The 12,942-nt window shown below is 41.9% G+C and overlaps 1 protein-coding gene across 1 annotated transcript in view; it reads left to right on the forward strand.

The window, feature by feature from the left end:
• LOC128698986 (transcription cofactor vestigial-like protein 3) overlaps positions 1–12,942 on the forward strand; it is a 128,395-nt gene that overhangs the window by 49,129 nt on the left and 66,324 nt on the right. The window lies entirely within an intron of this gene.

Here is a 12,942-nt window from a genome sequence, read left to right on the forward strand (position 1 = left end):
GATCAGGCTGAGGAAAGAAGGTGGGGAACTCACAAGAAACGATCAAGAGGTATGCGAGGAGCTCAAGAGGAAATTTAAGGAAGTATTCACAGTGGAGACAGGAAGGACTCTGGGAAGACAGGACAGAGGGAGACACCAACAGGGAATAGCCCAACAAGTGCTGGATGATATGCACACAACTGAGGAGGAGCTGACGAAGCTGCTAAGTGACCCTGATACTTCAAAGGCAATGGGACCGGACAACATCTCCCCGTGAGTCCTCAGAGAGGGAGCAAATGTAGCTCCCATTTTTAAAAAAGGAGACAGAAAAGAGGCACTAAATTACAGACCAGTGTCAATGACGTGTTTAGTTTGCAAAGTCATAGACAAGATTATCAGGAGGAGAGTGGTGGAGCACTTGGAACAGAACAAGATTATAAGCTACAACCAGCACAGATTCATGGAAGGCAAATCCTGTGTCACAAACCTTCTGGAGTTCTATGACAAAGTTACAGAAGTAAGACACGAGAGAGAGGGGTGGGTTGATTGCATTTTCTTGGACTGCAAGAAGGCCTTCGACACAGTTCCTCACAAGAGACTAGTGCAGAAACTAGAGGATCAGGCGCGTATAACAAGAAGGGCACTGCAATGGATCAGAGAATACCTGACAGGGAGGCAACAACGAGTCATGGTACGGGATGAGGTATCGCAGTGGGCACCTGTGACGAGCGGGGTCCCACAGGGGTCTGTCCTAGGACCAGTGCTATTTCTGGTATATGTGAATGACATGATGGAAGGGATAGACTCAGAGGTGTCCCTGTTTGCAGATGTAATGAGGAGAATTAAATCAGACGAGGATCAGGCAGGACTTCAAAGAGACCTGGACAGGATGGACACCTGGTCCAGCAACTGGCTTCTTGAATTCAACCCTGCCAAATGCAAAGTCATGAAGATCGGAGAAGGGCAAAGAAGACCACATAGTATAGACTAGGTGCCCAAGGACTGCAAACCTCGCTCAAGGAGAAAGAGCTTGGGGTGACCATAACATCGAGCACGTCTCCGGAGGCACACATCAACCAGATAGCTGCTGCAGCATACGGGCGCCTGGCAAACCTGAGAATAGCGTTCTGATACCTTAGTAAGGAATCGTTCAAGGCACTGTACACTGTGTGCATCAGGCCCATACTGGAGTATGCAGCATCAGTTTGGAACCCACACCTGGTCAAGCACGTCAAGAAATTAGAGAAAGTGCAAAGGTTTGCAACAAGGCTAGTTCCGGAGCTCAGGGGAATGTCCTACGAAGAAAGGTTGAGGGAAATCGGACTGGCGACATTGAAGGATAGGAGGGTCAGGGGAGACATGATAACGACATACAAAATACTGCGTGGAATAGATAAGGTAGACAGAGACAGGTTGTTTCAGAAAGGGGACACAGAAACAAGGGGTCACAATTGGAAGCTGAAGACTCAGACGAGTCAGAGGGATGTTAGGAAGTATTTCTTCAGTCATAGAGTTGTCAGGAAGTGGAATAGCCTAGCAAGTGATGTAGTGGAGGCAGGAACCAAACACAGCTTTAAGACGAGGCATGACAAAGCTGTGGAAGCAGAGAGGGAGAGGACCTAGTAGCGATCAGTGAAGAGGCGAGGCCAGGAGCTGAGTCTCGACCCCTGCAGCCACAATTAGGTGAGCACACATACACACACACACATACCAATTTAAATTTACATCTCAACACTTAAAGTTAGATAGACAAGGAACACTAATTAAGGGATGATTACATCTATTTAGTTAATTAGTGAAGTAATGACAGGAGACAGATTAATTACGGTGTGTGTGTGTGTGTGTGTGTGTGTGTGTGTGTGTGTACGTACTCACCTAATTGTGATTGTGAGGGTCAAGTCACAGCTCCTGGCCCCGCCTCTCACTGGTCGCTACTAGGTCATTCTTCCTGCTCCATGAGCTTTATCATACCTCTTCTTAAAGCTATGTATGGATCCTGTCTCCACTACATCACTTCCCAGACTATTCCACTTCCTGACAACTCTGTGGCTGAAGAAATATTTTCTAACATCACTGTGATTCATCCGAGTCTTCAACTTCCAACTGTGACCCCTTGTTGCTGTGTCCCATCTCTGGAACACCCTGTCTCTGTCCACCCCTTGTCGATTCCTCTCAGCATTTTATATGTCGTTATCATATGCCCCCCATCTCTCCTGTCCTCCAGCGTCGTCAGGTCGATTTCCTTTAACCTCTCCTCGTAGGACACGCCCCTTAGCTCCGGGACTAGTCTTGTTGCAAACTTTTACACTTTCTCTAGTTTCCTTACATGCTTGGCTACGTGTGGGTTCCAAACTGGTGCTGCATACTCCAATATAGGCCTAACGTACACGGTGTACAGTGGCCTGAACGATTCCTTATTAAGATGTCGGAATGCTGTTCTTAGGTTTGCCAGGCGACCATATGCTGCAGCAGTTATTTGGTTGATGTGCGCCTCAGGAGATGTGCCCTGTGTTATGCTCACCCCAAGATCCTTTTCCTTGAGTGAGGTTTGTAGTCTTTGGCCCCCTAGACTGTACTCCATCTTCGGTCTTCTTTGCCCTTCCTCAATCTTCATGACTTTGCACTTGATCCATTACAGTGCCTTCCTTGTTTTCCCTGCCTGGTCCCCTAGCTTTTCCACTAATCTCTTGTGTGGGACTGTGTCAAACGCCTTCTTACAGCCCAAGAAAATGCAATTTACCCACCCCCCTCTCTCTCTCTTGTCTTACTGCTGTCACCCTGTCATAGAACTTCAGTAGGTTTGTGACACAGGATTTCCCGTCCCTGAAACCGTACTAGCTGTAATTGATAAGCACATTCCTTTCTAGGTGTTCCACCACTCTTTGCATACTATACATGTCAGTGACACTGGTCTATAGTTTAATGCGTCGTGTCTGTCTCCTTGTTTAAAAATTGGGACTACATTTGCTGTCTTCCATACCTCAGATAGTTGCCCTGTTTAGATAGATGTGTTGAAGATTGTAATTGGTACACATAGCGCCTCTGCTCCTTCTCTCAGGACCCATGGAGAGATATCCGGCCTCATCGCCTTTGAGGTATCTCGCTCGCTTAGCAGCCTCTTCACTACTTCCTTGGTTGTATGTATTGTGTTCAACACTTGGTGTACCCCACCTCTCCGTATTTCTGGAGTCCCTTCTGTCTCCTCTGTGAACACTTCTTTGAATCTCATGTTGAGCTCCTCACATATTTCACGGTCGTTTCTTGTGATCTCCCCTCCGTCCTTCCTCAGCCTGATTACCTGGTCCTTGACTGTTGTTCTCCTGATGTGGCTGTACAACAGCTTCGGGTCAGATTTGGTTTTTGCTGCTATGTCATTCTCATATTGTCGTTGGGCCTCCCTTCTTACCTGTGCATATTCATGTCTAGCTCTACGACTGTTCTCCTGATTCTCCTGGGTCTTTTGCCTTCTGTACTTCTTCCATTCTGTAGCACACTTGGTTTTGGCCTCTCTACACCTTAGGGTGAACCAAGGGCTCATCCTGGTTTTCACGTTATTTCTGTTACTCTTGAGTACAAATTTCTCCTCAGCTTCCTAGAATATCGTTGTCACATATTCCATCATCTCATTTACTGACTTCCCTGCCAGTTCTCTCTCCCACTGAACCCCGTGCAGAAAATTCCTCATACCTGTGTAGTCCTTTCTCTTGTAGTTTAGCTTCGGTCGTCCTGCCTTTCCTGCTTCTCTCTCCACTTGGAACTCTACTACATATTCGAAGCTCAGAACCACGTGATCACTGGCCCCGAGGGGTCTTTCGTATGTGATATCCTCAATATCTGTACTACTCAAGGTGAATACTAGGTCCAGTTTTGCTGGTTCATCCTCTCCTCTCTCTCTGGTAGTGTCCCTTACGTGTTGGTACATGAGGCTTTCCAGTTCTACCTAAACCATCTTAGCCCTCCACATTTCTGGGCCCCCATGTGGCTCCACGTTCTCCCAGTCGATTTCCTTGTGATTGAAGTCACCCATAATCAGCAGCTTTGCCCTGCTCACATGAGGCCTTCTGACCACTTTAGCCAGTGTGTCAACCATCACTATTGCTCTCATCATACTCTTGCCTTATCCTCCTGCTGTTCTGTTGAGGGTTATACATCACTGCAATTACCACCTTGAGATCTCCGGACTGAAGTGTTCCTATTATGTAGTCTCTTGCTTCTCCTCTGTCTCCTCTCTCCAGCTCATCAAAATCCCATCGGTTTTTGATGAGCAGTTCCACTCCTCCACCCCCTCTGTTCCCTCTGTTTTTCCTCAGAATCTGATATCCTGCTGGAAAGATGGCATCTCTTATCATTCTTGTGAGCTTGGTTTCTGTGAGAGCTATGATGTCTGGTGATGCCTGTGATTCTTTTGTAACACTCCTCTTATTTATTCGTTATTCCATCATCGTTGGTGTACCATACCTTCAGTTTCATCTCCAACACTGTGTTCTAGGGAATCTGTGAGGGTGGGGGACCTGTCAGTGTGCTGTGGTATTTTACAGCACAGTGTGGGGTGGGGGCTGTAAGCGTGGATTGTGGTTCGTGTTGGGACAATGTGTTTCATTGTGGAGTTCTGGGGGTGGTTCTGTGTGTGCTTATGCTTGTTGCTCTGCCCTGCTCTGGTTGTCCTCTGCTGAATTTGCCCTTGTCTCTTTTCCTAGCCCCATTTGCTTCTGTGTCCTTTCCCTCAGCTGCTGTCGCTCTGTTCTTGTTCTGTCTCGGTCTAGGGACACCTTCTTATATGTTGACGATTCCTTCAGCCTTGGTTTCTCTTGCAGGATCCTGTTTCACACCGTTTCTATCTTGAAAGTCAGCTTGACCGGCCTAGTTCTCCCCTTCAAGTACCCCCCTATTCTCTGAAAATTTACTATCTCGGTCATGTCTCACACGCGCGCGCGAGGGAAGGTGTGTGTGTGTGTGTGTACTCACCTATTTGTGGTTGCAGGGGTCGAGTCCTAGCTCCTGGCCCCGCCTCTTCACCGGTTGCTACTAGACCCTCTCTCTCCCCGCTCCATGAGCTTTATCAAACCTCGTCTTAAAACTGTGTATGGTTCCTGCCTCCACTACGTCATTTTCTAGGCTATTCCACTGCCTTACAACTCTATGACTGAAGAAATACTTCCTACTATCTCTCTGACTCATTTGTGTCTTCAACTTCCAATTGTGGCCTCTTGTTTCTGTGTCCCCTCCCTGGAACATCCTGTCCTTGTCCACCTTGTCTATTCCACGCAGTATTTTATATGTCGTTATCATGTCTCCCCTGACCCTCCTGTCCTCCAGTGTCGTCAGGCCGATTTCCCTTAATCTTTCTTCATAGGACATTCCCCTTAGCTCTGGAACTAACCTTGTTGCAAACCTTTGTACTTTCTCTAGTTTCTTGACGTGCTTTATCAAGTGCGGGTTCCAAACAGGTGCTGCATACTCCAGTATGGGCCTGACATACACGGTGTACAGTGTCTTGAATGATTCCTTACTAAGGTGTCGGAATGCTGTTCTCAGGTTTGCCAGGCGCCCATATGCTGCAGCAGTTATCTGATTGATGTGTGCTTCCGGAGACATGCTCGGTGTTATACTCACCCCAAGATCTTTCTCCTTGAGTGAGGTTTGCAGTCTTTGGCCACCTAGCCTATACTCTGTCTGTGGTCTTCTGTGCCCTTCCCCTATCTTCATGACCTTGCATTTGGCAGGATTAAATTCGAGAAGCCATTTGCTGGACCAGGTGTCCAGTCTGTCCAGGTCTCTTTGAAGTCCTGCCTGGTCCTCATCAGATTTAATTCTCCTCATTAACTTCACATCATCTGCAAACAGGGACACTTCTGAGTCTAACCCTTCCGTCATGTCGTTCACATATACCAAAAATAGCACTGGTCCTAGGACCGACCCCTGTGGGACCCCGCTCGTCACAGGTGCCCACTGTGATACATCATTACGTACCATGACTCGTTGTTGCCTCCCTGTCAGGTATTCTCTGATCCATTGCAGTGCCCTTCCTGTTATATGCGCCTGATGCTCTAGCTTCTGCACTAATCTCTTGTGAGGAACTGTGTCAAAGGCCTTCTTGCAGTCCAAGAAGATGCAATCAACCCACCCCTCTCTCTCTTGTCTTACTTCTGTTATTTTATCATAAAACTCCAGAAGGTTTGTGACACAGGATTTGCCTTCCGTGAATCCGTGCTGGTTGGCATTTATACTCCTGTTCCGTTCCAGGTGCTCCACCACTCTCCTCCTGATAATCTTCTCCATAATTTTGCATACTATACACGTCAATGACACAGGTCTATAGTTTAGTGCCTCTTTTCTGTCTCCTTTTTTGAAAATGGGAACTACATTTGCTGTCTTCCATACCTCAGGTAGTTGCCCAGTTTCCAGGGATGTGTTGAAGATTGTGGTAAGTGGTACGCACAACATATCTGCTCCCTCTCTAAGGACCCATGGAGAGATGTCCGGTCCCATTGCCTTTGAGGTATCGATGTCCCTTAGCAGTTTCTTCACCTCCTCCTCATCTGTATGTATGTCGTCCAACACTTGTTGGTGTATTCCTTGTTGGTGTCCCCATCTGGTCTGTCCCCCCAGAGTCCTTCCTGTCTCTACTGTAAATACTTCCTTAAATCTCGTGTTGAGCTCCTCACATACCTCTTGATCGTTTCTTGTGAGTTCCCCACCTTCTTTCCTCAGCCTTATCACCTGGTCCTTGACTGTTGTCTTCTTCCTAATGTGGCTATACAGCAGTTTCGGGTCAGATTTGACTTTCGATGCTATGTCGTTTTCATACTGTCTCTGGGCCTCCCTCCTTATCTGCGCATACTCGTTTCTGGCTCTTCTACTAATCTCCTTGTTTTCCTGGGTCCTATGCCTCCTGTACCTTTTCCATTCTCTGTTGCACTTAGCTTTTGCCTCCCTACACCTTCGGGTAAACCAAGGACTCGTCTTGGTCTTCCTATTATTTCCGTTTCCCTTGGGAACAAAACTTTCCTCTGCCTCCTTGCACTTTGTTGCCACATATTCCATCATCTCGTTTACTGATTTTCCTACCATTTCTCTGTCCCACTGAACCTCCTGCAGGAAGTTTCTCATACCTGTGTAGTCCCCCCTTTTATAGTTTGGCCTGTCCCCTTCAGTTCCTGTTACCTTCTCCACTTGTAACTCTACTATATAGTCAAAACTCAGAACCACATGATCGTGTGTGTGTGTGTGTGTGTGTGTGTGTGTGTTTTAGATTACCTAAGAGTAAAAACCAAAGAGTAAACAAATGAACAAAAGTGAATGCAAAAACAAAGCTAAACAGTCAACAGGAGTGAACAAAATAGTTCCACAACACAAAAACTAACCAAAAGAGAAGAATAATCACCTCAAGAAGAACAACAATGTTTTTGTTACAAAGACGGAAGAAACAACAGTCAACTCAAAAAAAAACTCATTAAAATACTTTCTGTCTATACTAATTTTAATATTAAAAGTGGATAGAAAGAGTGATAGAGTATATATATATATATATATATATATATATATATATATAATATATATATATATATATATATATATATATATATATATATATGTCGTGCCGAATATGTAAAACTGGTCAGTTAGCAAGAACTCATTTAAAATTAAGTCCTTTCTAAAATTTTCTCTTATACGTTTAAAGATATATTTTTTTCATTATTGTTAATGCAAATTTTTTTAATTTTGCACCAAAAGAATCTTAGAAAACTTACATAACCTTATTATAACAAGAGCAATTTATTTTAGCCTAACCCAACTAAATATATTTTAAATACATTTACAAAAATTTAGTACTAAACAAACACAATCAAATATATAATTTTTGTTAGGTTCAGAATGATTTTGGCGAAATTATTGCATACACAAATCTTCACTTGTCCTATATGGCAAGATGAGCGTTGCTATTTAAGCCAAGATGGCAAGTTCTGCCTATTCGGCACGACATATATATATATATATATATATATATATATATATATATATATATATATATATATATATATATATATATATATATATATATATATATGTCGTGCCGAATATGCATAACTGGTCAATTAGCAAGAACTTATTTAAAATTAAGTTCTTTCTAAAATTTTCTCTTATACGTTTAAAGATATATATTTTTTCATTGATGTTAATGTAAAAATTTATAATTTTGTACCAAAAGAATCTTAGAAAACTTACCTAACCTTATTATAGCAAGAACAATTTATTTTAGCCTAACCCAACTAAATATATTTTAAATACGTTTACAAAAATTTAATACTAAACAAACGCAATCAAATATATTTTTTTCGTTAGGTTCAGAATGATTTTGGCGAAATTATTGCATAAACAAATTTTCACTTGTCCTATATGGCAAGATGAGCGTTGCTATTTAAGCCAAGATCGCAAGTTCTGCCTATTCGGCACGACATATATATATGCGCGCAAAACAACCATTGTGAAAGAATATTGAAATTCCAAGCGCTTTCGTGACTTCTCACACTATCAAGGAACTATCATAGTTCCTTGATAATGTGAGAAGTCACGAAAGCGTTTGGAATTTCACTATTTTTTCACAGTGGTTGTTTTGCATATTCTGATATCACCTGTTTACTGTGATCTTATTGTGTGTGTGTATATACATATGACTCAAATTTGACTGCGTGTCATTCCCCAGACGCCATATGATGTCTGCGGGTTTGTCGCTGTCCCATTAAGCATTAGAATATTAGGATAAAAACTTGTGCATGGGAAGAACAGATAACACAAGGAGAGAACATTGAATAACTTATTAGGAACAAACAAGACCTGGAGATTATAAATGAGAGATGGAATTTCGGGTCTGTACTGAGGTTAACAGATGGGATCACGCCAGCAGCATTACCTGGGCATGTTATAGATTATATCTGGACACGAGAGAGAGAGAGAGAGAGAGAGAGAGAGAGAGAGAGGTAGCTATTAATAAGCTGATTTTGGTAACAGCGTTTAGAATGTAAATAAAGTCAGGAACTCTGAACCTACCCATGTACAAAGCCTTGGAGAGTGGGAGAGGGAGAGGGAAAGAGAGGAGGGGAGGGAATGAGCTCAGCATCCAAAGGCCTCACCAATATTGGTGTGTGTTACCATGGAAACATCTCCCAGAGAGGAGCACCCAGGGTAGGGTAATGTTGGTGGGAAGCTGACACACAGAAACCAGAGTGTTGTCAAGCTCGCTCACTCACTCACACTCTCTCTCTCTCTCTCTCTCTCTCTCTCTCTCTCACCTCTCGCACCATCACTCCAAAACTCTCTTTTGTATCACCAAGCTCACATCTCGCCCCGTCACTCGAAATGCTCTCACTCGACTTTCGTGTACAGCTGCTTGGTGTGGATGCAATATTGTTGACAATAGTGAAGATACGCTTTGAATTGTTGATAAAGCGTAGAGCTTTATCAAGTTATTGATTAGATTTAGATTTTGCCCTTGAAGTGGCTGGTTTACTGTGCACCTCGTGTAGTGCAAGAGCATATGGATACATAAAAGGCCTAATAACTAGGCCCCAAAAGCGTCAACAGGAGTACATCAGGAATTATATCTACGGTTCACTTATCTATTGATACAGCTGCTAGAACAAGCTACAATTACGACAACGTTTCGCTCAGTGTAGAGATTTATCAAGTCATTGATAAACCTCCGAAAACAAGACTCTGTTCTAGAGCTTCATCATATTATCCCAGTCTGTGTAATATTATACCAGTCTGTGTAATATTATCCCAGTCTGTGTAATATTATCCCAGTCTGTGTAATATTATCCCAGTCTGTGTAATATTATCCCAGTCTGTGTAATATTATACCAGTCTGTGTAATATTATCCCAGTCTGTGTAATATTATCCCAGTCTGTGTAATATTATCCCAGTCTGTGTAATATTATACCAGTCTGTGTAATATTATCCCAGTCTGTGTAATATTATCCCAGTCTGTGTAATATTATCCCAGTCTGTGTAATATTATACCAGTCTGTGTAATATTATCCCAGTCTGTGTAATATTATACCAGTCTGTGTAATATTATCCCAGTCTGTGTAATATTATCCCAGTCTGTGTAATATTATCCCAGTCTGTGTAATATTATACCAGTCTGTGTAATATTATCCCAGTCTGTGTAATATTATCCCAGTCTGTGTAATATTATCCCAGTCTGTGTAATATTATCCCAGTCTGTGTAATATTATCCCAGTCTGTGTAATATTATCCCAGTCTGTGTAATATACCAGTCTGTGTAATATTATCCCAGTCTGTGTAATATTATCCCAGTCTGTGTAATATTATCCCAGTCTGTGTAATATTATACCAGTCTGTGTAATATTATCCCAGTCTGTGTAATATTATCCCAGTCTGTGTAATATTATCCCAGTCTGTGTAATATTATCCCAGTCTGTGTAATATTATCCCAGTCTGTGTAATATTATCCCAGTCTGTGTAATATTATCCCAGTCTGTGTAATATTATCCCAGTCTGTGTAATATTGTCCCAGTCTGTGTAATATTATCCCAGTCTGTGTAATATTGTCCAAGTTTGTGTAATATTATCCCAGTCTGTGTAATATTATCCCAGTCTGTGTAATATTATCCCAGTCTGTGTAATATTATCCCAGCCTGTGTAATATCCCAGTCTGTGTAATACTATCCCAGTCTGTGTAATATTATCCCAGTCTGTGTAATATTATACCAGTCTGTGTAATATTATCCCAGTCTGTGTAATATTATCCCAGTCTGTGTAATATTATCCCAGTCTGTGTAATATTATCCCAGTCTGTGTAATATTGTCCCAGTCTGTGTAATATTATCCCAGTCTGCGTAATATTGTCCAAGTCTGTGTAATATTATCCCAGTCTGTGTAATATTGTCCCAGTCTGTGTAATATTGTCCCAGTCTGTGTAATATTATCCCAGTCTGTGTAATATTGTCCAAGTCTGTGTAATATTGTCCCAGTCTGTGTAATATTATCCCAGTCTGTGTAATATTATCCCAGTCTGTGTAATATTCTCCCAGTCTGTGTAATATTCTCCCAGTCTATGTAATATTATCCCAGTCTGTGTAATATTGTCCCAGTCTGTGTAATATTGTCCCAGTCTGTGTAATATTGTCCCAGTCTGTGTAATATTATCCCAGTCTGTGTAATATTGTCCCAGTCTGTGTAATATTGTCCCAGTCTGTGTAATATTATCCCAGTCTGTGTAATATTGTCCCAGACTGTGTAATATTGTCCCAGTCTGTGTAATATTGTCCCAGTCTGTGTAATATTGTCCCAGTCTGTGTAATATTGTCCCAGTCTGTGTAATATTATCCCAGTCTGTGTAATATTATCCCAGTCTGTGTAATATTGTCCCAGTCTGTGTAATATTATCCCAGTCTGCGCAATATTGTCCAAGTCTGTGTAATATTATCCCAGTCTGTGTAATATTATCCCAGTCTGTGTAATATTGTAAAAGTCTGTGTAATATTCTCCCAGTCTATGTAATATTATCCCAGTCTGTGTAATATTGTCCAAGTCTGTGTAATATTGTCCCAGTCTGTGTAATATTGTCCAAGTCTGTGTAATATTGTCCCAGTCTGTGTAATATTATCCCAGTCTGTGTAATATTGTCCCAGTCTGTGTAATATTATCCCAGTCTGCGCAATATTGTCCAAGTCTGTGTAATATTATCCCAGTCTGTGTAATATTATCCCAGTCTGTGTAATATTGTCCAAGTCTGTGTAATATTATCCCAGTCTGTGTAATATTGTCCCAGTCTGTGTAATATTGTCCCAGTCTGTGTAATATTGTCCAAGTCTGTGTAATATTGTCCCAGTCTGTGTAATATTATCCCAGTCTGTGTAATATTATCCCAGTCTGTGTAATATTGTCCCAGTCTGTGTAATATTATCCCAGTCTGCGCAATATTGTCCAAGTCTGTGTAATATTATCCCAGTCTGTGTAATATTATCCCAGTCTGTGTAATATTCTCCCAGTCTGTGTAATATTCTCCCAGTCTATGTAATATTATCCCAGTCTGTGTAATATTGTCCCAGTCTGTGTAATATTGTCCCAATCTGTGTAATATTGTCCCAGTCTGTGTAATATTATCCCAGTCTGTGTAATATTGTCCCAGTCTGTGTAATATTGTCCCAGTCTGTGTAATATTATCCCAGTCTGTGTAATATTGTCCCAGACTGTGTAATATTGTCCCAGTCTGTGTAATATTGTCCAAGTCTGTGTAATATTGTCCCAGTCTGTGTAATATTATCCCAGTCTGTGTAATATTATCCCAGTCTGTGTAATATTGTCCCAGTCTGTGTAATATTATCCCAGTCTGCGCAATATTGTCCAAGTCTGTGTAATATTATCCCAGTCTGTGTAATATTATCCCAGTCTGTGTAATATTGTCCAAGTCTGTGTAATATTGTCCCAGTCTGTGTAATATTATCCCAGTCTGTGTAATATTATCCCAGTCTGTGTAATATTATCCCAGTCTGTGTAATATTATCCCAGTCTGTGTAATATTATCCCAGTCTGTGTATTATCCCAGTCTGTGTAATATTGTCCCAGTCTGTGTAATATTATCCCAGTCTGTGTAATATTATCCCAGTCTGTGTAATATTGTCCAAGTCTGTGTAATATTATCCCAGTCTGTGTAATATTATCCCAGTCTGTGTAATATTGTCCAAGTCTGTGTAATATTATCCCAGTCTGTGTAATATTATCCCAGTCTGTGTAATATTATCCCAGTCTGTGTAATATCCTCACAATTTCTAACCATTTAACTTATGAATCCAATTGTTTTTAGCATCGTGACAATCAACTTGACACTGGTCTGTGACCAACTAGAGTGATGGTGACAGCCGAAACTAAAAGCCGAGGAAACCTGGGTGGGATACAAATACCTACATTTACAAGCTATGGTGTTTAGATTAAGA

The sequence above is a fragment of the Cherax quadricarinatus genome, chromosome 55 (assembly GCF_038502225.1).
Source record: "Cherax quadricarinatus isolate ZL_2023a chromosome 55, ASM3850222v1, whole genome shotgun sequence".
Lineage (NCBI taxonomy): Eukaryota > Metazoa > Arthropoda > Malacostraca > Decapoda > Parastacidae > Cherax > Cherax quadricarinatus.